Consider the following 26833-nt stretch of genomic DNA (forward strand, 5'->3'; position numbering starts at 1 on the left):
TTGTGGAGAAGACAAAAAAGGAGATGGTCTCACATAAACTAGGCGTATCAACGGGCTATGGAGATGCCCATCAATAGATATCAATGTGAGTGAGAAGGGAATTCCATGCAACGGATGCACTAGAGCTATAAGTTTATGAAAGCTCAAAAGAAAACTAAGTGGGTGTGCATCCAACTTGCTTGCTCATGAAGACCTAGGGCATTTGAGGAAGCCCATCGTTGGAATATACACCCCAAGTTCTATAATGAAAAATTCCCACTAGTATATGAAAGTGACAACATAGGAGAGTACTCTCTATCATGAATATCATGGTGCTACTTTGAAGCACAAGTGTGGTAAAAGGATAGTAGCATTGCCCCTTCTCTCTTTTTCTCTCATTTTTTGTTTTTTGTTTTTTTGGGGGCCTTCTCTCTTTTTTTTGGCCTCTTTTTTTCGTCCGGAGTCTCATCCCGACTTGTGGGGAATCATAGTCTCCATCATCCTTTCCTCACTGGGACAATGCTCTAATAATGATGATCATCACACTTTTATTTACTTACAACTCAAGAATTACAACTCGATACTTACAATAAAATATGACTTTGTATGAATGCCTTCAGTAGTGTACCGGGACATGCAATGAATCAAGAGTGACATGTATGAAACAATTATAAATGGTGGCTTTGCCACAAATACGATGTCAACTACATGATCATGCATAGCAATACGACAATGATGAAGCGTGTCATAATAAACGGAACGGTGGAAAGTTGCATGCAATATATCTCGGAATGGCTATGGAAATGCCATAATATGTAGGTATGGTGGATGTTTTGAGGAAGGTATATCGTGAGTGTATGGTACCGATGAAAGTTGCGCAGCACAAGACATGCTAGCAATGGTGGAAGGGTGAGAGTGTGTATAATCCACGGACTCGACATTAGTCATAAAGAACTCACATACTTATTGCAAAAATCTATTAGTTATAAAAACAAAGTACTACATGCATGCTCCTAGGGGGATATATTTGTAGGAAAATACCATCGCTCGTCCCCGACCGCCACTCATAAGGAAGACAATCAATAAATAAATCATGCTCCGACTTCATCACATAATGGTTCACCATACATGCATGCTATGGGAATCACAAACTTTAACACAAGTATTTCTATAATCCACAATTACTCACTAGCATGACTCTAATATCACCATCCTCATATCTCAAAACAATCATAAGGAATCAAACTTCTCATAGTATTCAATGCACTTTACATGAAAGTTTTTATTATATCCCTCTTGGATGCCAATCATATTAGGACTTAATTCACAACCAAAGCAAATTAACATTTTGTTTAAGACTCTCAAAATAATATAAGTGAAGCATGATAGTTCATCAATTTCTTCAAAATAAAACCACCTCCATGCTCTAAAGAGATATGAGTGAAGCACTAGAGCAAATGACAAACTACTCCAAAAGATATAAGTGAAGATCAAGGAGTAGTCGAATAATCATGTAACTATGTGAAGACTCTCTAACATTTAAGAATTTAAGATCTTGGTATATTATTCAAACAGCAAGAAAATAAATGACGCTCCAAGCAAAACACGTATCATGTGGTGAATAAAAATATAACCTCAAGTAAAGTTATCGATGAATAAAGACGAAAGAGGGGGATGCCTTCCGGTGCTTCCCCAAGCTTAGGCTCTTGGTTGTCCTTTAATATTACCTTGGGGTGCCTTGGTCATCCCCAAGCTTAGGCTCTTTCCACTCCTTATTCCGTAGTCCATCGAATCTTTACCCAAAACTTGAAAACTTCACAACACAAAACTCAACAGAAAATCTTATGAGATCCGTTAGTATAAGAAAATAAATCACCACTTAGGTACTGTTGTGAACTCATTCTAAATTCATGTTGGTGTTATGTCTACTGTATTCCAACTTCTCCATGGTTCATACCCTCCAATACTACTCATAGATTCAGCAAAATAAGCAAACAACACATAGAAAAGAGAATCTGTCAAAAACAGAACAGTCTGTAGTAATCTGTAACTCTCGAATATTTCTGTCACTCCAAAAATCCTGAGAAATTCGGAAGTCCTAAGAATGTTTCTATTAATATTATGCAAAATGAATCAACTTAAAAGCACTCTTCTGTGAATTATGAAACTTGTTTTTGTGAGCGCAAAAGTTTCTGTTTTTCAGCAAGATCAAATCAACTATTACCGTAAGCCATCCCAAAGATCTTACTTGGCACTTTATTGAAACAAAAGTGATAAAGCATGATTACTAAAGCAGCTTAATCATGTGAACACACCAAAACATTAGGTATAAATATTGGGTTGTCTCCCAACAAGCGCTTTTCTTTAGTGCCTTTCTAGCTAGGCATGATGGTTTCAATGATGCTCACATAAAAGATAAGAGTTGAAACACAAAGAGAGCATCATTAAGAATATGACTAGCACATTTAAGTCTAACCCACTTCCTATGCATAGGGATTTTGTGAGCAAACAACTTATGGGAACAACAATCAACTAGCATAGGAAGGCAAAACAAGCATAACTTCAACATTTTCAACACATAGAGAGGAAACTTGATATTATTGCAATTCCAACAAGCATATATTCCTCCCTCATAATAATTTTCAGTAGCATCATGAATGAATTCAACAATATAACTATCACATAAAGCATTATTTTCATCTGATGCACAAGCATAAAAAATTTATTACTCTCCACATAAGCAAATTTCTTCTCATGAATAGTAGTGGGAACAAACTGAACAAAATAACTTATCATGTGAGGCATAATCCAATTGAAAATTAAAATCATGATGACAAGCTTCCTGGTTATCATTATTCTTTATAGCATACATGTCATCACAATAATCATCAAAGATAGCAACTTTGTTATCATAATCAATTGGAACCTCATTCGAAATAGTGGATTCATCACTAAATAAAGTTATGACCTCTCCAAATCCACTTTTATCAATATTGTAATAAGATTCAACACCCTCCAAAATAGTGGGATCATTACTTCCTAAAGTTGACACTCTTCCAAACCAACTTTCATCAATATAATCATCATAAATAGGAGGCATGCTATCATCATAATAAATTTGCATATCAAAACTTGGGAGACTAAAAATATCATCCTCATTAAACATTGCATCCCCAAGCTTGGGAAAAACATTAATTGCCGCAAATAAATTCTCAAACATGACATTCCCATCAAACATAGCATCCCCAAGCTTGTAACTTTGCATATCACTAGCATCATGGATATTCAAAGAATTCATATTGACAACATTGCAATCATGCTCATCATTCAAAGATTTAGTGCCAAACATTTTATAGCATTCTTCCTCTAGCAATTGAGCACAATTATCGGAATCCTTATTTTCACGAAAGACATTAAAAATATGAAGCACATGAGGCAACCTTAATTCCATTTTTTGTAATTTTATTTTATAAACTAAACTAGTGATAAAACAAGAAACTAAAAGATTCGATTGCAAGATCTAAAGATATACCTTCAAGCACTAACCTCCCCGGCAACGGCGCCAGAAAAGAGATTGATGTCTACTACACAACCTTCTTCTTGTAGACGCTGTTGGGCCTCCAAGTGCAGAGGTTTGTAGGACAGTAGAAAATTTGCCTCAAGTGGATGGCCTAAGGTTTATCAATCCGTGGGAGGCATAGGATGAAGATGGTCTCTCTCAAACAACCCTGCAACCAAATAACAAAGAGTTTCTTGTGTCCCCAACACACCCAATACAATGGTAAATTGTATAGGTGCACTAGTTCGGCGAAGAGTTGGTGATACAAGTGCAATATGGATTGTAGATATAGGTATTTGTAATCTGAAATTATAAAAACAGCAAGGTAGCAAGTAGAAAAAGTGAGCAAAAATGGTATTGCAATGCTTCGAAACAAGGCCTAGGGTTCACACTTTCACTAGTGCAAGTTCTCTCAACAATGATAACATAATTAGATCATATGACAATCCCTCAACATGCAACAAAGAGTTACTCCAAAGTCACTAATAGCGGAGAACAAACGAAGAGATTATTGTAGGGTACGAAACCACCTCACAATTATTCTTTCCGATCAACCATTGGGCTATTCCTATAAGTGTCACAAACAACCCTAGAGTTCATAGTAAAATAACACCTTAAGACACACATCAACCAAAACCCTAATATCGCCTAGATACTCCAATGTCACCTCAAGTATCTGCCGGTTTGATTATACGATATGCATCACACAATCTCAGATTCATCTATTCAAACCAACACAAAGAACTTCATAGAGTGCCCCAAAGTTTCTATCGTAGAGTCAAGACGAAAACGTGTGCCAACCCCTATGCATAGATTCCCAAGGTCACGGAACCCGCAAGTTGATCACGAAAATATACATCAAGTGAATCAATAGAATACCCCATTGTCACCACGGGTATCCCACACAAGACATACATCAAGTGTTCTCAAATCCTTAAAGACTCAATCCCATAAGATAACTTCAAAGGGAAAACTCAATCCATTACAAGAAAGTAGAGGGGGAGAAACATCATAAGATCCAACTATAATAGCAAAGCTCGCGGTACATCAAGATCGTGCCAAATCAAGAACACGAGAGAGAGACATCAAACACATAGCTACTTGTACATACCCTTAGCCCCGAGGGTGAACTACTCCCTGCTCGTCATGGAGAGCGCCCGGATGATGAAGATGGCCACCGGTGATGGATCCCCCCCCCCTCCGGCAGGGTGCCGAAACAGGGTACCGATTGGTTTTTGGTGGCTACAGAGGCTTGCGGTGGCGGAACTCCCGATCTTGGTTCTGTTCTAGAAGTTTGGGGATATATAAGAGGTGTTGGCGTCGGGAACAAGTCAGGGGCGGTCCACAAGGTAGGGGGCGCGCCCAGGGGGGTAGGGCGTGCCCTCCACCCTTGTGGTGGCCTTAGTACTCTTCTAGTCCATCTCCGATGCTCCGTGGGCTTCTTCTAGTCCAAAAATAAGCTTCGTAATTTTTTAGGTCAATTGAACTCCGTTTGGTATTCTTTTTATGCGAAACTCGAAAACAAGGAAAAAACAGAAACTGGCACTAGGCTCTAGGTTAATTGGTTAGTCCCAAAAATCATATAAAATAGCATATAAATGCATATAAAACATCCAAGATGAATAACATAATAGAATGGAACAAATAAAAATTATAGATACGTTGGAGACGTATCACCGTGTCGTGTACTCCTCCGTCGTAAGAGTGGAGTGCTCGCTTTCATAAATGTTCTTGTCCCTTTCACCGACATGTGGGACATCAAGCAACTAGGTCCACGTGCCATATCGATATAACAGTGCAGAGCAGCAGGGGTGAAGCACCCCAATCATGGCGCCGGCGTAGTAATGAGCAATGAGGCGTCAAATCACAAAGTTTAACCTTTCCCGCAGTTTAGTTGGAGGGACGAAGTAATCTCTACTCCTATAAAAGACTCAGTTGGTGATGATGGTGTGTCTGCCATCCGCCATTTCTGACCATTAGATCTACATCTAACGACTGTGATGTAAGTTGCAGCCTTTTTACAACAATTCCCACTTCTCTGCTCCAGTTTACACAAAACCCCTTAGTATCTTGAAACCAACCACATTCCTCCCTTACCTCATCAAAATAGCCAAAATAATATATTTGGAGTGAAACATAAGATATTTTTAGTGATATGTATATGAAAACTAAACTGTTCTCTTTCAAATTTATGAATATGTATTATTCTACTTTGGATCCGTTGCAACGGACGGGCTCATTGCTATAGTGATCTTGCATCATCACAACAAACATCTGTTGTACTTGTCCGAGCCGGATGCTCGCAACGCGATGACTTGAGTTCGAATTATGTCCTAAAGTTTAGTTTTTTATATTTTTTAATATATACTTCTTTCACTACTGTATTGAGAGTGGAACCCACAAAGTACTTAGAATACAAGATTAAGGATGGATTTGTTTCCTTTTAACTTTTTGTACGAATCTGTAGCCAGCCTGCAAGTCACGTACACACTGTACTGATAGTGGAACCCACAAAGTACTTAAAATACAAGATTTCTCAGTTTGCATGCGGGTTTAACAGGGGCATTTGATGGAGGCGAGGAGGCGTGTTCAGCCGGGCGTGCAGCGGGCGATGCAGTACTATTCGATTTGGCAGCTACTAGTAAACCAGGATAGTTCCCGATACGGCTTTAATGCTGACGAGGGAGAGGGTAACGGTTCCTGAAATGTTGAAAGGCCAATGATGCATCCTCCTTTAATTAGCATGCTGAATGCATGAGAAAAGTAATGGTAGGAGGACGGGGAAAAGAGGAAGCACGATGTGAATGCAATGCAGTTTGCACACATATAAAGGCGCCCCTCTAGTCCAATGCATCTAGCACATCGTATGCACCTAAGAACCTACACTAAGCGCAAAAGTGCTCACTCCAAACCCATGGCGGCGATGCGCGCGAGCGGCTAGCGGTTGTGCCAGATGGTCCATGATGCCAGCCCGCGACATGGCACCGGGGATCGTCTCCAGACGGTGTTGGCGACCGGCTGGTTCATGGCCATCATCAACGCCAGCTACAACTCTCAGTTGGACCAGATGATTGTTGCCACCATCAACAAGTTCACCATCGTCAAGAAGCTCGCGAACGACATCACCGTACTCCTCCAGCCCGCACGCCTGGGCTCCTCATTGCCTTCCACCCTAATCAACCTCCATGGTGAGAACCTCTTTCAAGCACTGGTGGCCCTGTGACTGCCTGCCGACGCAACAAAGAATGTCCACCTGGAGGTCGCGCTCGCTGCGAGGCGCCTCGCCCTGCAAGAATTCATCGACCTACACATCCACGTGTACGAGGAAGTCGTGTACATAGGTATCTACAAGGCTGGTGAGGACGCTACGATGTTGGCCTTCCTCAACCGGCTTGAAGCATTGGATGCCTTTGCTGAGAAGCACCTTGACCTCGCCACAAAAGCCGCGGCTGCTAAGCCGCCGGTCGGTGGCCCGACGCACTGAGTCAAGGAGGAGGATCTCATACATTGATGGATCCATCTTTGTTCTTTCCTCCTGTAACCACCACTGTGATTGCATCATCGTGGCTGAGGGAGTCCCGGACTAGGGGGGTGTCCGGATAGCCGAACTACCATCATCGGCCGGACTCCAAGACTATGAAGATACAAGATTGAAGACTTCGTCCCGTGTCCGGATGGGACTTTCCTTGGCGTGGAAGGCAAGCTTGGCGATACGGATATGTAGATCTCCTACCATTGTAACCGACTCTGTGTAACCCTAGCCCTCTCCGGTGTCTATATAAACCGGATGGCTTTAGTCCATAGGACGAACAACAATCATACCATAGGCTAGCTTCTAGGGTTTAGCCTCCTTGATCTCGTGGTAGATCTACTCTTGTAATACCCACATCATCAATATCAATCAAGAAGGACGTAGGGTTTTACCACCATCAAGAGGGCCTGAACCTGAGTAAAACATCGTGTCCTTTGTTTCCTGTTACCATCCGCCTAGACGCACAGTTCGGGACCCCCTAGCCGAGATCCGCCGATTTTGACACCGACATTGGTGCTTTCATTGAGAGTTCCTCTGTGTCGTCACTGATAGGCTCGATGGCTTCTTCGATCATCAACGACGATGCAGTCCAGGGTGAGACCTTCCTCCCCGGACAGATCTTCGTATTCGGTGGCTTCGCACTGCGGGCCAATTCGCTTGGCCAGCTGGAGCAGATCGAAGGCTACGCCCCTGGCCGTCAGGTCAGATTTGGAAGTTTGAACTTCACGGCTGACTTCCGAGGGGACTTGATCCTCGACGGATTCGAGCCACAGCCGAGCGTGTCGTACTGTCACGATGGGCATGATTTAGCTCTGCAGCCGGACAGTACCCTGGAGGCCGCACTTGAACCCGCTCCGATCTTCGACTCGGAGCCGGCTGCGCAGACCAAGGATGGATGGCTAGACACCACCTCGGGAGCTGCAACCTCTACGGCGATAGAGCCAAACACCGATCTTGTCCCCCATGAAGCTCGTGACTCCGAGGTGCCGGACTCCTTGCCGGACTCCGGACCTCCCGCGCCCCCTCCAGTCGAATCCGATTGGGCGCCGATCATGCAGTTCACCACGGCGGACATCTTTCAACACTCACCTTTTGGCGACATATTGAGTTCGCTAAAGTACCTCTCGTTATCAGGAGAGGCCTGGCCGGACTGCGGCCAGGACGGTTGGGATGCGGACGACGAAGAAATTCAGAGCCCACCCACCACCCACTTGGTAGCCACTGTCGACGACCTAACCGACATGCTAGATTATGACTCTGAGGACATCGACGGTATGGACGACGATGCCGGAGACGACCAAGAACCAGCGCCCACCGGGCACTGGAAAGCCACCTCTTCATACGACATATACATGGTGGATATCCGAAAGGATGGGAACGGCGAAGGAATAGCGGAGGATGACCCCTCCAAGAAACAGCCCAAGCGCCGGCGTCAGCGGCGCCGCTCTAAATCCCGCCATAGCAAGAATGAGGATTCCGGCACCGGAGACAATAATACACCGGATAGCGCCGAAGACAACCCACTCCAGCAAGATCCAACACAGGAGGAGGGGGACGCCAGCCCTCATGAGAGAGTGGCCGAAGAAGAGGTAGAGGACTATATGCCTCCCTCCGGAGACGAGGCAAGCCTCGACGACGACGAATTCGTCGTGCCTGAGGATCCCGTAGAACAGGAGCGTTTCAAACGCAGGCTTATGGCCACGGCAAACAGCCTCAAGAAAAAACAGCAGCAGCTTAGAGCTGATCAAGATTTGCTAGCCGACAGATGGACCGAAGTCCTCGCGGCCAAAAAGCATGAACTCGAACGCCCCTCCAAAAGCTACCCCAAGCGTAAGCTGCTCCCCCGATTAGAGGTGGAGGCATATGATCCCGCTTCACCAAGAGACAATACGGCTGATCGACCACCCCGTGGTCGCGACAGAGAGGCCTCAAGGCCCTTCACTAGACCCTTACCCCGGCATCGCTCGAAAAGCACAAGGCCATAGGGGAACACTCCAGACATGCGCGACATATTGGAGGATAAGGCAAGACAATCAAGATCAATCTATGGATCACGTGGGCGCCCCACGATACGTGACGGTCACTGTCACCCCGGACACAGTAAGTCCGGCCGGGCCGAACACAACAGACAAAGCTCTTTTGAGCTTCGTCGCGATATCGCCCAGTACAGAGGCGTCGCACACCCACTGTGCTTCACAGATGAGGTAATGGATCATCAAATCCCAGAAGGGTTTAAACCCGTCAATATTGAATCTTATGATGGCACAACAGACCCCGCGGTCTGGATCGAGGACTATCTCCTCCACATCCACATGGCCCGCGGAGACGATCTCCACGCCATCAAATATCTCCCACTCAAACTTAAAGGACCAGCCCGGCACTGGCTTAACAGCTTGCCAGCAGAGTCAATCGGGAGTTGGGAGGACCTGGAAGCCGCATTCCTCGATAACTTCCAAGGCACGTACGTGCGACCACCAGATGCAGATGACCTAAGCCACATAATTCAGCAGCCAGACGAATCGGCTAGACAATTCTGGACACGGTTCTTAACCAAGAAAAAACAAATCGTCGACTGTCCGGATGCCGAGGCCCTCGCGGCCTTCAAGCATAACATCCGCGACGAGTGGCTTGCCCGGCACCTGGGACAGGAAAAGCCGAAATCCATGGCAGCCCTTACATCACTCATCACCCGCTTCTGTGCGGGTGAGGACAGCTGGCTAGCACGCGGCAACAACCTCAATAAAAATGCTGGCAGTCCGGATATCAAGGACCGTAGTGGCAGGTCGCGTCGCAACAAAAACAAACGCCGCATTAACAGCGATAACAGTGAGGATACAACAGTCAATGCCAGATTCAGAGGCTCTAAACCCGGTCAACGGAAAAAGCCATTCAAAAGAACAACTCAGGGTCCGTCCAATTTGGACCAAATTCTCGACCGCTTGTGCCAGATACATGGCACCCCTGAAAAGCCAGCTAACCACACCAATAGGGACTGTTGGGTGTTCAAGCAGGCAGGCAAGTTAATTGCCAAAAACAGCGACAAGGGGCTACATAGCGACGACGAGGAAGAGACCCGACCGCCGAACAATATAGGACAGAAGGGTTTCCCCCACAGGTGCGGACGGTGAACATGATATATGCCACGCACATACCCAAAAGGGAGCGGAAGCGTGCACTCAGGGATGTATACGCGATGGAGCCAGTTGCCCCGAAGTTCAATCCATGGTCCTCTTGCCCGATCACCTTTGACCGAAGGGACCACCCCACCAGCATTCGCCATGGTGGGTTCGCCGCATTGGTTCTAGACCCAATCGTCGATGGATTTCATCTCACCAGAGTCCTGATGGACGGCGGCAGCAGCCTAAACCTGCTTTATCAGGACACGGTGCACAAAATGGGCATAGACCCCTCAAGGATTAAACCTACCAAGACGACCTTTAAAGGCGTCATACCAGGTGTAGAAGCCAATTGTACAGGCTCAGTTACACTGGAAGTGGTCTTCGGATCCCCGGATAACTTCCGAGGCGAGGAGTTAATCTTCGACATAGTCCCGTTCCGTAGCGGCTATCATGCCTTGCTCGGACGTACCGTGTTCGCAAAGTTCAACACGGTGCCGCACTACGCATACCTCAAGCTCAAAATGCCAGGCCCTAGAGGAATCATCACGGTCAACGAAAACACTGAACGCTCCCTCCGAACGGAGGAACATACAGCGGCTCTCGCGGCAGAAGTACAAAGCAGCCTTTTAAGGAAATTCTCGAGTCCGGCTGCCAAGCGGCCGGACACAGCTAAGTGTGCCCGGAGTAACCTACAACACGACCACCTGGCATGTTCCGAGCATGCGCAGCAGTGGGGCCCCAACCCCAGCCCCTGTAAAACATTAAGACAGACCCTTCGCGTACTCCATTACGCTCGGAAGATACCATGGGCATGGGGCAAGGGGCTCGACCACGATAAGCCTAGATTGCGGCTCAACCGCACCAGGGGCTTTTAAGTGTGTCATTTCTTTTTCTTTTCCTTTTATTTTTTACCTAAAGGACTCCGTTCGTCAGAGGCCCTGTCCGGCAGCAGACATGTTGAACCCACGATACAACAGCCACGGAAGGAGAAAGGCTACAACGAAAACCCAGGTGGTCTCCATCATGAGCATTAAATCTGTTTTATGCATTATTCCATAGCCTACCCCTGGAGGGGGACATGTTAAACAGTCCCATCCCTTGCTTACCGCACCACTAGTATCGTCCTGCACTTACAGCAGTTTTTATTTGAATAAAGCAATGCAGCACATTTTTGCTTCCAATTGCATTTCTTTCTTACACATATGTTCATCTATGACATGTTGAATCCGTACGTTTTGGTACGGCTAAATACACCAGGGGCTTATGTTTCCCGCGTTATGGTGTGATAAGTCCGAACACTTTCACAAGTGCGGCACCCCGAACTTATAGCATTATATGCATCGGCTCCGAATCATGTTCTTGGGTTAATAGTTGGGTTTGCCCGGCTCCCATGTTTTGGTACCTTACGTTCCGTTTTATCGGCTAAGGTAGCACTGGGAGAACCACTGCGATTGCGCCCCAGTTGAGCTGGGTTAACGCCTCAGTGGAGAAAGCTAAAACTGACCGTCATGATGAGGCGAGAGCTGGTCGCTGTTCGAGAGGTTCTTTGCGAGTCCCTAAAGACTTATGCCGCTTCGAGCGAGGAGCCGGATACTGTCCGGCCAAGGCGTGGATAGCGCCCCAAATTCGGCCTTCCGAAAACTAGGGGCTTCGCCGAAATTTAAAATTATAGAATTCTATGGCTAAGTGAGAGTGTTCAAGCATTATAAGTCTGGTTGCCTTGTTCGTTGTGTTGAGCGCTTCCCTCGATGGACCCAAATATGGGAACAAGAGTGCCCAAATTTATCCCGAACACCCCAGCACTCGTGGCATGGGGGCTGAAGCCGACGACTTGCCATCTCTTAGATTTGATAAACAGCCGCACAGAAGGTAATATTTTAAATTAACAAGTGTTGCTTCACGCATATGAACTTAGTTTTCAGCGCACAGGATAACAAAACGCGAGTCTACTCAAAAACTTCTTCTTTGGAGCACTCACCCGCAATAATGCGGGCGCCCTTCAGCACACTCCTATAATACATCTCGGGCGTGCGATGCTCCTTGCCCTCTGGTGGGGGGTCCGTCACAAGCTTCCAGGCATCCATCTTGCCCCAGTGCACCTTTGCGCGGGCAAGGGCCCGACGTGCACCCTCGATACAGGCGGAGTGCTTGATAACTTCAACCCACGGGCACGCGTCCACCAGCCGCCGCACCAGATCGAAGTAGCTCCCAGGCATAGCCTCCTTAGGCCACAGCCGAACTATGAGGCCCTTCATGGCCTGTTCGGCCGCCTTGTGGAGCTCGACCAGCTGCTTCAGCTGGTCGCTAAGGGGCACCGGATGTCCGGCCTCAGCATACTGAAACTAGAAGACCTTCTCCGTTGAGCTCCCCTCCTCGACCCGGTAGAATGCGGCAGCATCGGACACGCTGCGGGGAAGATCTGCGAACGCTCCTGGAGAGCTCAGAATTCGAGTAAGCGACAGGTAATTAACACTCACATGCTTACTTTGCATGAAAAATGCCTTACCCGCTGCTATTTTCTTCACCGCCTCTATCTCCTGGAGGGTCTTGTAGGCTTTGGCCTTAGCGGCTTTGGCACTCTCAAGAGCCGTTGCAAGCTCAGACTCTCGAGTCTTCGAGTCACGCTCCAGGCTCTCATGTTTCCTCACGAGATCCTGGAGCTCTTGCTGTACCTCCGCCACCCGCGCCTCCTGTTTCTCTCGCTCGGTGCGCTCCGCAGCTGCATTGCGTTCGGCCGCGACCACCGCCTCTTTCAGGGTCGCCACCTCATTAGTGGCCCCTGCAATACCCCAGTTATCCTTGTCATTTTTCTTCCAACCAAATCCTTTTCTGTAAGGTACAATTTTCATAAGGTATTACTCACCTTATTTTTCCTCGAGCTGCTTCTTGGCATGGCCGAGCTCGTTCTCGGACCGCTTGAGGTTTTCCTTCAAAGTATTGACCTCCGCAGTCAGTGTGGCAGAGGTCAGCAGCACAGCCTGCAATCCCATATTGACATATTTTCATGACTCCTGCGTTTATCTTTCTAAAGATCCTCAGTCCGGCTTTTCTCTCCGAACACCGAACCGAGCATCAGGGGCTACTGTCTATGCGGTACCATTTTACATATATTGAAATTCTTACCTCAAAGCCTATTAGAAGGCTGCTGCAGGCTTCGGTCAGCCCGCTCTTGGCGAGCTGAACCTTCTGAATCACCGCACTCATAACAGTGCGGTGTTCCTCTTCGATGGAGGCGCCGTTGAGCGCCTCCAGCAAATTATCCGGCACCTCCAGTTGGACGGAGGCAGCCGACGTCGCGGTCTTGCCCTTCTTATGAAGGGGTCGCCCGCCGGACTCCGGAGCCACTATGGGTTCCGGGGCTGAGTCCGGTGCAAAGTCCGGGAGGTTGTCCTGCGACACCTCTAGGGCCCTCTCCTCCTGGTGGGTCCCTTCCTGGGATCCCACCTCGGCATCTTCTGCATCACGGGGGGTGGAGGCAGTCGGAAGAGAATCCATATCCGACGCCCCTAAGGACCCGCTCGACGAAGTGGGGAGATCATCCTTAGGCGGACTGCATGGTTGTATGCGGCATTAGAAAGACATAATGTGGCGGAAAACGAAAACCTTGAAATCATTCGGGAGTCCGGATACTTACGATCTCGCCAGAGGCTTGGCCCTTGGAGGCCAGTCCTCATCGTCGTCACTGGCATTGGCGGAACAGTCCGGGGGAAGAGTTTTTCCCCTCTTGGACCCTTCGGCCTCCCTTGTTGGGGAGGCCTTCCTTTTCTTCCCTCCCCCCGCTAGGGGAGAGGCTTTCTTCTTCTCCTCCTCGCCTTGGTGGGAGGAGTCGGCCTCGGATTCATCGTCCGATAGCACCTGAAAACGGGAACTCTTCCGAGTCCCCGTGGCCTTCTTCTTGGCCTTCTTCTCCGGCACCACGTGGGGTGCCAGAGCCAGCAGCCCCGTTAGGCGGGCGTCAGCTGGGTCCTGTGGCAATGGGGCCAGACAGATAGCCTGTGCGGCCTTCTTCAGCCAGTCCTGTCAAAGGAAAGGGAGTTTAGATCCCGCATAGAGTCAAACTATGAATAACAAGCGTCCCGTAAAGGACAATATCACTTACCTCGTCAGCTGGACGCTGCGAGCTGAATCCGCGATCTTCGGTAGCGGATGTGGGAGCCTCGGCGCCCTTGAACAGCACCTTCCAGACCTCTTCGTACGTAGTGTCAAAGAGCCCATTCAAAGTCTGGTGCTGCGCCGGATCGAACTCCCACATGTTGAAGCCCCGTCGTTGGCACGGGAGAATCCGGCAGATGAGCATGACCTGGACTACGTTGACAAGCTTGAGCTTCTTGTCCACCAGCTTCTGGATACAGGCTTGGAGTCCGGTCAGCTCCTCCGAATCCCCCCAGATCCGGCCACTCTCTTTCCAGGAGGTGAGCCGTGTAGGGATACCAGATCTGAATTCGGCGGCCGCTGCCCAATCAGGGTCACGCGGCTCGGTGATGTAGAACCACCCCGATTGCCACCCCTTAATGGTTTCCACGAAAGTACCCTCCAGCCATGTAACGTGGGACATCCTGCCCACCATGGCGCCTCCGCACTCCGCTTGGCTGCCCTTCACAACCTTCAGCTTGACACTGAAGGTCTTCAGCCACAAGCTGAAGTGGGGCTGGATGCAGAGGAAGGCCTCGCACACGACGATAAACGCCGAGATGTTGAGGATAAAATTCGGGGCCAGATCATGGAAATCTAGGCCGTAGTAGAACATGAGCCCCCGAACAAAGGGATGAAGTGCGAAGCCCAGTCCGCGGAGGAAATGGGGAAGGAATACTACCCTCTCATGGGGCCTAGGGGTGGGGATGAGCTCTCCCTCGTCGGGGATCCAATGCGCGATGTCGCTGGACAAGTATCCGGCGTTGCGCAGCTTCTGGATATGCCCCTCCGTGACGGAGGAGGCCATCCACTTGCCTCCCGCTCCGGACATATTTGGAGAAGGTTGAGGTGAGATGTGCGGGCTTGGGCGCTAGAGCTCGAGTTCGCGGAGATGGATAAGCCAAGGAAGAAGAAGGCGCAGGTAAAAAGGTTGGATCTTTATCCCCTTATATGGGCAGACAGAAACATGCGTCCCCACCGGCCTGATAAAACTCGCTTATCTCCCAAGCGCCGCAATCAATGGCGCGGTTGGGTTACCCACGTCCGTATTGATGGGAATCCCGGAATAAGGGAAACATGATCTCTGCTTCGACAAGACATGCCAAGGAAACCGCCTCGCTAAACACGCTAAGATGGAACAATAAAAACAATTTGAAGGCTTGGTAGTGGTGTGACGTTACGCCACAAAATACGTCAGCAGATTGAACTTGTGTAATATTATTCTCTCTATGGTTGTATGTGGAATTTATTTTGCAGAGCCGGACACTATCCTGGTGTTCACAATCTTCTATAAATTATTCGGAGGAGGAACCTGCCTTGCAATGCCGAAGACAACATGCGCGTCGGACTCGTCGTCATTGAAGCCTGGTTCAGGGGCTACTGAGGGAGTACCGGACTAGGGGGTGTCCGGATAGCTGAACTACCATCATCAGCCGGACTCCAAGACTATGAAGATACAAGATTGAAGACTTCGTCCCGTGTCCGGATGGGACTTTCCTTGGCGTGGAAGGCAAGCTTGGCGATACGGATATGTAGATCTCCTACCATTGTAACCGACTCTGTGTAACCCTAGCCCTCTCCGGTGTCTATATAAACCGGATGGCTTTAGTCCATAGGACGAACAACAATCATACCATAGGCTAGCTTCTAGGGTTTAGCCTCCTTGATCTCGTGGTAGATCTACTCTTGTAACCCACATCATCAATATTAATCAAGCAGGACGTAGGGTTTTACCTCCATCAAGAGGGCCCGAACCTGGGTAAAAACATCGTGTCCCTCGTCTCATGTTACCATCCGCCTAGACGCACAGTTCGGGACCCCCTACCCGAGATCCGCCGGTTTTGACACCGATAGTGGCCTTAATTCTTATTGTGTTATTGCATTCTCGTTCCAATCAATACAAACATGTGTGATCCCTTTGCTCACATTTGGATGCAATTACATGCATCACTGTAACTAGTACTCCATCTGTCAATTTATAAGTTGTGGTTACCTTTTCCATCAACTTCGTGCAACGCATGGGCATCTTGCTAGTAATGCTAAAAAAGAAGTTGGAGGGACGAAGCAACTATCATTTCACTCATTGCTGAATCCGCTTCTCCCTCATCTTCTTCGACTTAACCACGTGTTGCTTCTGCCATTGTTCTGCCTCATGTGGGACACAGATCGGCTTGGTAAAGCACTGACACATGGGACCTCATGTTAGCAAACCGCCAGACCAACGTCCTCTAAAAATAAGAAACCTCCCCCGCAATCCGCGTGGCAAAATCACCTCCTTTTTACTAATCTTGATACTTAGATCAATATAATCGAGATTTGTATAGATAGCACACAGGAGCAAAACCAAGTGGTACGGTTAAGGGCATCCACAATGTGTAGAAAAATGTGAAAATAGCTTTTGGCATCGATGGGAACCATTGTGGACGATGCTGCCAAAGCCAAAAAGATGGAACCGAAGCTCCCTAATTGATTGAAGGAATAGAAAAATGCAACCTCTCTCATCTTCCTCCCGTGCTTGGTCGCATGTATAGTATAGAGCACATAGTCTACTCCCATGTCCCTTCTATCACAAATCACAAAGAAGTGAGGCATCAAATCATAAAGCACGAACGAAGAAACCATCATTTCACTCTTTGTTGACTCTGCTTCTCCATCGTCTTCTTCGAGAAACCACCTTACCGCACAAAGCTGGACAGACAACACTATTATGTTATTTGCTTGTTAGAGACGTGTTTTATCTACTATGTGAAATTGTGTTTGCTATGACAACTGAAACCTGATGGACGTGTTGTTTAGTATTTTGTTGTGAGAACATCACTTATTATTTATGTTGATTTGTGTTTGGTGATTTTATGATGACTAAAACATGGTGACATTGTTGTTTAGTTGTACTCATATTTGGATGTGAAACTTGTATTTGATGACATAGTTTGCTGTTGGACTGCAACTTTCTTGACGTCTTCGAATGGGAACAAAGCTGACCCGACAGGGCCTCTGCTAATTTATTTATTTATTAGCAAAAGGGCCTCTGCTATTTATTTATTTATGAGCGAAAGGGGATACCCCCCCCCCCCCGATTTCTGTTAATAGAAATCATTAGATGTTCACAACACTACACCCAGCCTGCTAAACATGTTTGATTCATTACTAGTTTGAGCAAAGTGCTCATGTCATAGCCATTGAATACATCACGAGTGCTACATACACTGCAAATAAAGAGACAATCATCCTACAAAGCACATCGATTTTTCCCATTATCTTCACAAGCTCTTTCATCTTCTCATTGTTGTCAATGCGGTTCAGCAGCTGTTGCTTGGCCATGATCAGAGGAACTGCGTCTTTAACCTTCTGCTCTACATCTTCCTCTTCTGTCGGTCCTTCAGTTACTTGTCCAACACCCCAACCTGCTAGTATTGGGATTCCTCGTCTAACCAAACAATCAGCATAGTTGCATTCCCCCACATCAGCAACTTCCCAGAAATACAAATCATACGAATCTTCCCTTTTCTGCACGAATCAAATTGGAAGATCATCGACCAAACTATTAAAAAAATAGCAACTGAAAGCAGCAGAACAACACTTAAAAACATATTATTAGCCCATGATTCAGGCATATGTAGAAGACTCGGACAGGGTTGCGGATTGTGGTTGACACGCGACGGATGACTCTGCGTGATTTGCAGCAGTGGCACCAACCAACGGTAGCGGGTTGCAATGAGCAACCGGTTGTGGTGTGTGTGCCGGCGGGGGTGTGATGAGACCCACAGGCGATGGTACGGGTGGTGACCTGGCGCATATCTGGTTGTTGCCTGCTGAAGAGCAGGTGGACGAGCAGCCAGCGGACATGGTTGCTGCGGCCAGAGCTTCTGATGCTAGGCAGAGTCAGTAGAGAAGAGGAGAAGTGAACATTGGATATGTTAGTTTCATTACTTGCAAAGTAGCATAGGACCATATATAGTCATAGTCTAGGTTTGGATTCGAACCAGCTATAGGAGCACGTCTCTCTTTTCTCAAAAACTCAGCAACGTCTCTTTACTGGTACACTAGCTTGTTCTATACGCCTTCTCAAGTCTTTGATTTTATTTATTTATTTGTGAGGAAGGAAGGACGACAAAATTGAGAGTTCCGTCTTGGTTCACTCGCCGTGGCGCCGCCCTCCAGTGTTGTCAATATGGTCAACAACCGAGAGGAATAAGGAGATGACTGTACATGGTGACGATGACAGTACGGACCCACCAGGATCATGGTAGTAGGCAAGCAAGTGCCTCCTTTATTACAAGAAAAAAAAGGATTCCTCCTGATGGTTTCTTGACATCTGGGTCGCACCACTGTCAACATAGTCAATAACCAAGATAACTGCACAAGGAGCGGTAGACACCCGGGACCCAGCAGCGCGCAGTAATTTTTTTTGGGGCGGAGAGGGGTATCAGCTGGGTTGTGTTGGATATCGAGTTCCGGCAAAACCCTTCAGGTTCGAACACTGGGGTGCACACGAAGATCTCCTCCTACCCAATCACGCCCTAAGCCTCGCCGCGATCTCTCAGCTAGCACGATGAACAACACAAGAGACACAAGATTTATACAGGTTTGGGCCACCACTGTGGTGTAATACCCTACTCCTGTGTGTGGTGGTGGATTGCCTCTTGGGCTGATGATGAACAATACAGAGGAAGAACAGCCTCGCGAGGAGAGGTGTTCTTGAGGTGGTGTGGTGTTCTACTTGGGAAGGATTCGATCCCCTCCTACTATGGTGGCTAGCCCTATTTATAGAGGGCCCTGGTCCTCTTCCCAAATATTGAGCGGGAAGGGATCCAACAACGGCCATTTCGAAAGGGGACAACTGATACAAGCTATCCTGACTAAAGGTGGTCTTCTCCTGCCAAAGGTGCTGGTGGTGACGCCGTCTTGGGCTCCATGGTGACCGCCGTCCTGCCGTCATGCTAGCCGTAGTCTTGTTGCACCGATATGGAAACCTTTGTCTGATGCCTCGGTACTCCGCGCCTGCGCTTGCCCCCTTTGCACCAAAGAGGAAATGAGGACATTGCGCGGGCTGGCGCCCGCCTGGCCTGGGTCGTCATGGCTTGCGTCACGAGGACCTCGCCAGGTACCCCTTGCCTTGATATCTCCGCCTCCTCACGAGCCTGCCTGGTGAGGCCGCATGTCGGTGTCAAAACCGCCAGATCTCAGGTAGGGGGTCCCGAACTGTGCGTCTAGGCGGATGGTAACAGGAGACAAAGGACACGATGTTTTACCTAGGTTTGGGCCCTCTTGATGGAGGTAAAACCCTACGTCCTGCTTGATTGATATTGATGATGTGGGTATTACAAGAGTAGATCTACCACGAGATCAAGGAGGCTAAACCCTAGAAGCTAGCCTATGGTATGATTGTTGTTCGTCCTATGGACTAAAGCCATCCGGTTTATATAGACACCGGAGAGGGCTAGGGTTACACAGAGTCGGTTACAATGGTAGGAGATCTACATATCCGTATCGCCAAGCTTGCCTTCCACGCCAAGGAAAGTCCCATCCGGACACGGGACGAAGACTTCAATCTTGTATCTTCATAGTCTTGGAGTCCGGCCGATGATGATAGTTCGGCTATCCGGACACCCCCTAGTCCAGGACTCCCTCAGTTGCCCCTGAACCAGGCTTCAATGACGACGAGTCCGGCGCGCATATTGTCTTTGGCATTGCTAGGCGGGTTCCTCCTCCGAATAATTCATGGAAGATCATGAACACCAGGATAGTGTCCGGCTCTGCAAAATAAATTCCACATACCACCGTAGAGAGAATAATATTTACACAAGTCCAATCTATTGACGTATTTTGTGGCGTGACGTCACACTACCACCAAGACTTTACTCGAATTCTTTTTATTGTACCACCTCAGCGCGTTTAGCAAAGCGGTTTCCTTGGCACATCTTGTCGAAGCAGAGATCGTGTTCCCCTTATTCCGGGATTCCCATCAATACGGACGTGGGTAACCCAACCGCGCCATTGATTGCGGCGCTTGGGAGATAAGCGAGTTTTATCAGGCCAGTGGGGACGCATGTTTCCGTCCGCCCATATAAGGGGATAAAGATCCAACCTTTTTACCTGCGCCTTCTTCCTCCTTGGCTTATCCATCTCTGCGAACTCGAGCTCTAGCGCCCAAGCCCGCACATCTCACCTCAACCTTCTCCAAATATGTCCGGAGCGGGAGGCAAGTGGATGGCTTCCTCCGTTACGGAGGGGCACATCAAGAAGCTGCGCAGCGTCGGATATCTGTCCAGCGACATCGCACACCGGCTCCCCGACGAGGGGGAGCTCATCCCCACCCCCAGGCCCCATGAGAGGGTAGTATTCCTTTCCCATTTCCTCCGCGGACTGGGCTTCCCACTCCATCGCTTTGTCCGGGGGCTCATGTTCTACTACGGCCTGGATTTCCATGATCTGGCCCCGAATTTCATCCTCAACATCTCGGTGTTTATCGTCGTGTGTGAGGCCTTCCTCTGCATCCAGCCCCACTTCGGCTTGTGGCTCAAGTCCTTCAGTGTCAAGCCGAAGGTTGTGAAGGGCAGCCAAGCGGAGTGCGGAGGCGCCATGGTGGGCAAGATGCCCAACGTTACTTGGCTCGAGGGAACCTTCGTGGAAACCATTAAGGGGTGGCAATCGGGGTGGTTCTACATCACCGAGCCGTGTGACCCTGAATGGGCAGCAGCCCCCGAATTCAGATCTGGCATCCCCATACGGCTCACCTCCTAGAAAGAGAGTGGCCGGACATGGGGTGATTCGGAGGAGCTGACCGGACTCCAAGCCTGCATCCAAAAGCTAGTGAACAAGAAGCTCAAGCTTGTCAATGTAGTCCAGGTCATGCTCATCCGCCGGATTCTCCCGTGCCAACAACGGGACTTCAATATGTGGGAGTTCGATTCGGCGCAACACCAGACTTTGAGCGGGCTCTTCGACACTACGTATGAAGAGGCCTGGAGGGTGCTGTTTAAGGGCGCCGAGGCTCCCGCATCTGCTACCGAAGATCGCGGATTCAGCTCGCAGCGTCCGGCTAGCGAGGTAAGCGATTTTACCCTTTACGGGACACTTGTTTTCCATAGTTTGACTCTATGCGAGATCTAAACTCCCTCTCCTTTGACAGGACTGGCTGAAGAAGGCCGAGTAGACTAACTATCCGGCCCCTTTGCCAGAAGACCCAGCGGACGCCCGCTTAACAAGGCTGCTGGTTCCGGCACCCCACGTGGTGCCGGAGAAGAAGGCCAAGAAGAAGGCCACGGGTACTCAAAAGAGTTCCCGTTTTCAGGTGTCATCGGACTTATCGTCCGGTGACTCTGAGGCGGACTCCTCCCACGAAGGCGAGGAGGAGAAGAAAGAGGCCTCTCCCCCAGCGGGGGGAGGGAAGAAAAGGAAGGCCCCCCCCAACGAGGGAGGCCGAAGGGTCCAAGAAGGGAAGGACTCTTCCCCCGGACTGCTCTGCCAACGCCGGCGACGACGATGAGGACTGGCCTTCAAGGGCCAAGCCCCTGGCAAGATCGTAAGTATCCGGACTCCTGAATAACTTCATGATTTTTCTTTTCGCCACATGGTGTCTTTCTAACCGCATACAACCCTGCAGTCCGCCCAAGGATGATCTTCCCGCTTCGTCGAGCGGGTCCTTGGATGCGTCGGATATGGATTCCCTTCTGACCGCCTCCACCCCCCGTGATGCGGACGATGCCGAGGTGGGATCCCGGGAAGGGACCCGCCAAGAGGACGAGGCCCCGGAGGTGCCGTAGGGAAACCTCCCGGACTTTGCACCGGACTCCGCACCGGAACCTGTAGTGGCTCCGGAGTCCGACGGGCGGCCCCTTCATAAGAAGGGCAAGACCGTGACGCCGGCGGCCTCCGTCCAACCGGAGGCGCCGGATAGCTTGCTGGAGGCACTCAACGGCGCTTCCATCAAAGAGGAACACCGCACCGTCATGAGTGCGGTGATTCAGAAGGTTCAGCTCGCCAAGAGCGGGCTGACCAAAGCCTGCAGCAGCCTTCTAACAGGCTTTGAGGTAAGAATTTTGATATATGTAAAATAGTACCGCATAGACAGTAGCCCCTGATGCTCGGTTCGGTGTTTAGAAAGAAAAGCCGGACTGAGGATCTAAAAAGATATACGCAGGAGTCATAAAAAATATGTCAATATGGGATTGCAGGCTGTGCTACTGACCTCTGCCACACTGACTGCGGAGGTCAATACTTTGAAGCAAAGCCTTGAGCGGTCCGAGAATGAGCTCGGCCGTGCCAAGAAGCAGCTCGAGGACAAGGAAGGTGAGTAACACCTTATTAAAATTGTACCTTACAGAAAAGGATTTGGTTGCAAGAAGAATGACAAGGATAACGTGGGTATTGCAGGGGCCACGAACGAGGTGGCGACCCTGAAGGAGGCGGTGTCCATGGCCGAACATAATGCGGCCGCAGAGCGCACCAAGCGAGAGAAGCAGGAGGCGCGGGTGGCGGAGGCACAACAAGAGCTCCAGGCTCTCGTGGAAAAACATGAGAGTTTGGAGCGCGACTCGAAGACTCGAGAGTCCGAGCTTGCATCGACTCTTGAGAGTGCCAAAGCCGCTAAGGCCGAAGCCTACAAGGCCCTCTAGGAAATCGAGGTGTTGAAGAAAATAGCGGCGGGTAAGGCATTTTTCATGCAAAGCAAGCATGTGAGTGTGAATTACCTATCACTTACCCGAACTCGGAGCTCTCCAGGAGTGTTCATAGATCTGCCCTGCAGCGTGTCCGATGCTGCCGCTTTCTATAGGGCCGAGGAGGGGAGCTCGACAGAGAAGGTCTTCTGGTCTCAATATGCTGAGGCCGGACATCCGGTGCCCCTTAGCGACCAGCTGAAGCAGCTGGTTGAGCTCCACAAGGTGTCCGAACAGGCCATGAAGGGCCTCATAGTTCGGTTGTGGCCCAATGAGGCCATGCCTGGGAGCTACTTCGGCCTGGTGCGGCGGCTGGTGGATGCTTGTCCATGGGTTGAAGTCATCAAGCACTCCGCCTGTATTGAAGGTGCCCGTCGGCCCTTGCCCGCGCAAAGGTGCAATGGGGCAAGATGGATGCTGAGAAGCTTGTGACGGACGCGCCACCGCCGGGCAAGGAGTATCACACGCCCAAGATGTATTATAAAAGTGTCCTGAAGGGTGCCCGCATTATTGCGGGTGAGTGCTCCAAAGATGTAATATTTGAGTAGACTCGCATTTTGTTATCCTGTGCACTGAAAACTTTGTTCATATGCGCTAAGCAACGCTTGTTAATTTAAAATATTACCTTCTGTGCGGCCGTTTATCAAATCTGAGAGATGGCAAGTCGTCGGCTTCATCCCCCATGCCACGAGTGCTGGGGTGTTCGGGATAAATTTGAGCACTCTTGTTCCCATTTTTGGGTCCATCTAGGGAGGCGCTCAACACAACGAACGAGGCAACTGGACTTATAATGCTTGAACACTCTCACTTAGCCACAGAATTCTATAATTTTAAATTTCGGCGAAGCCCCTAGTGTTCGGAAGGCCGAATTTGGGGCGCTATCCACGCCTGGGCCGGACAAAGCCGGTTCCTCGCTCTAAGCGGCATAAGTCTTTAGGGACTCGAAAAAACCCTCTCGAACAGCGACCGGCTCTCGCCTCATCATGACGGTCAGTTTTAGCTTTCTCCACTAAGGTGCTCGCCCAGCTCAACTGGGGCGCAATCGCAGTGATTCTCCCAGTACTACCTTAGCCGATACAACGGAACGTAAGGTACCAAAACATGGGAGGCGGGCAAACCCAACTATTGACCCAAGACATGATTCGGAGCCGATGCATATAATGCTATAAGTTCGGGGTGCCGCACTTGTGAAAGTGTTCAAACTTATCACACCATGATGCGGGAAACATAAGCCCCTGGTGTATTTAGCCGTACCAAAGTGTACGGATGCAACATGTCATAAATGAACATATGTATAAGAAAGAAAAGCAATTATAAGCAAAAAGGTGCTGCATTGTTTATTCAAGAAAAACTGTCGTGAATGCAGAACGATACAAATAGTGCGGTAAGCAAGGGATGGGACTATTAAACATGTTCCCCTCCAGGGGTAGGCTGCGGAATGGTGTAAAAAACAGATTTAATGCTCGTAATGGAGACCACCTGGATGTTCGTCATAGCCTTTCTCCTTCCCTGGCTGTTGCATCATGAGTCCGGCAGGTCTACTGCCGGACAGGGCCTCTGATGAACGGAGTCCTGTGGGTAAAAAAAGAAAGAAAAAGAGGGGAAAAAAGAAGGAAACACTTGAGAGCCCCTGGTGTGGTTAAGCCGCCTTCTGGGCCTATCGTGGTCGTGCCCCTCCCCCTATGCCCATGGTATCTCCAGAGCATAATGATGTACGCGGAGGACCAGTCTTGCAATTTTGCAGGGGCTGGGGTTGGGGCCGCATTGCTATGCGTGCTCGGAACGTGCCAGGTAGTCTTGTTGTAGGTTTCTCCGGGCGCGTTTAGCCGTGTCCGGTCGCTTAACGGCCGGACTCAAGAATTGCCTTAAGAGGCTGCACTATACTTCTGCCGCGAGAGCCGCTGTATGTTCCTCCATTCGGAGAGAGCGTTCAGTGTTTCCGTTGACCGTGATGACTCCTCGAGGGCCTGGCATCTTGAGCTTGAGGTATGCGTAGTGCGGCACCGCGTTGAACTTTGCAGACGCGGTACGTCCGAGCAGAGCATGATAGCCACTGCGGAACGGAACTATGTCGAAGATTAACTCCTCGCTTCGGAAGTTATCCGGGGATCCGAAGACCACTTCTAGTGTAACTGAGCCTGTACAATTGGCCTCTACACGTGGTATGACGCCTTTAAAGGTCGTCTTTGTGGGTTTAATCCTTGAGGGGTCTATGCCCATTTTGCGCACTGTATCCTGATAAAGTAGGTTCAGGCTGCTGCCGCCGTCCATCAGGACTCTGGTGAGGTGAAATCCATCGACGATTGGGTTGAAAACCAATGCGGTGAATCCGCCGTGGCGGATGCTGGTGGGGTGGTCCCTTCGATCAAAAGTGATCGGGCAGGAGGACCATGGGTTGAACTTCGGGGCGACTGGCTCCATCGCGTATACATCCCTAAGTGCACGCTTCCGCTCCCTTTTGGGTATGTGGGTTGCGTATATCATGTTCATCGTCCGCACTTGTGGGGGGAAACCCTTCTGTCCTCTATTGTTCGGCGGCCGGGTCTCTTCCTCGTCATCGCTATGCAGCCCCTTGTCGTTGTTTTTGGCAATTAGTTTGCCTGCCTGCTTGAATACCCAACAGTCCATGTTGGTGTGGTTAGCTGGCCTTTCGGGGGTGCCGTGTATCTGGCACGAGCAATCAAGTATTCGGTCCAAATTGGACGGACCCAGAGTAGTTCTTTTGAATGGCTTTTTCCGCTGACCGGGTTTGGAGCCTCTGAATCCGGCATTGACTGCCGTATCCTCATTGTTGTCGCCGTTAATGCGGCGTTTGTTCTTGTTGCGACGCGACCTGCCATTGTGGTCCTTGATATCCGGACTGCCAGAATTTTTGCTGAGGTTGTTGTTGCGGGCTAGCCAGCTATCCTCTCCCGCGCAGAAGTGGGTCATGAGTGATGTGAGGGCTGTCATGGATTTCGGCTTTTCCTGTCCCAGGTGTCGGGCAAGCCACTCATCGCGGATGTTATGTTTGTAGGCCGCGAGGGCCTCCGCATCCGGACAATCGACATTTTGATTTTTTCTTAGTTAAGAATCGTGTCCAGAATTGTCTGGCCGATTCGTCTGGCTGCTGAATTATATGGCTTAGGTCGTCAGCGTCTCGTGGTCGCACATACGTGCCCTGGAAGTTATCAAGGAATGCGGCTTCCAGGTCCTCCCAACACCCAATTGATTCTGCTGGCAAGCTGTTAAGCCAATGCCGAGCTGGTCCTTTAAGCTTGAGTGGGAGGTATTTGATGGCGTGAAGATCATCACCGCGGGCCATGTGGATATGAAGTAGATAGTCTTCAATCCAAACCGCGGGGTCTCTTGTGCCATCATAAGATTCAATATTCACGGGTTTAAACCCTTCGGGGATTTGATGATCCATTACTTCATCTGTGAAGCATAGTGGGTGTGCGGCGCCTCCGTATTGGGCTATATCACGACGAAGCTCAAAAGAGCTTTGTCTACTATGTTCGGCCCGGTCGGACTTGCTGTGTCCAGCGCGACGGTTGTCGTCACGTATCATGGGGCGCCCACGCGATCCGTAGATCGATCTTGATTGTCTTGCCTTATCCTCCAATATATCTCGCAAGTCCAGAGCATTCCCCTATGGCCTTGTGCTTTTCGAGCGATGCCGGGGTACGGTTCTAGTGGAGGGCCTAGAGGCCTCTCTGTCGCGGCCACGGGGTGGTCGGTCAGCCGTATTGTGCGCTGGTGATGCAGGTTCATATGCCTCCTCCTCTAATCGGGGGAGTAGCTTGCGTTTGGGGTAGCTTTTGGAGGGGCGTTCAAGCTGATGCTCTTCGGGCGCCAGGACTTCAGTCCATCT

The sequence above is a fragment of the Triticum dicoccoides genome, chromosome 4B (genome assembly GCF_002162155.2).
Source record: "Triticum dicoccoides isolate Atlit2015 ecotype Zavitan chromosome 4B, WEW_v2.0, whole genome shotgun sequence".
NCBI lineage: Eukaryota > Viridiplantae > Streptophyta > Magnoliopsida > Poales > Poaceae > Triticum > Triticum dicoccoides.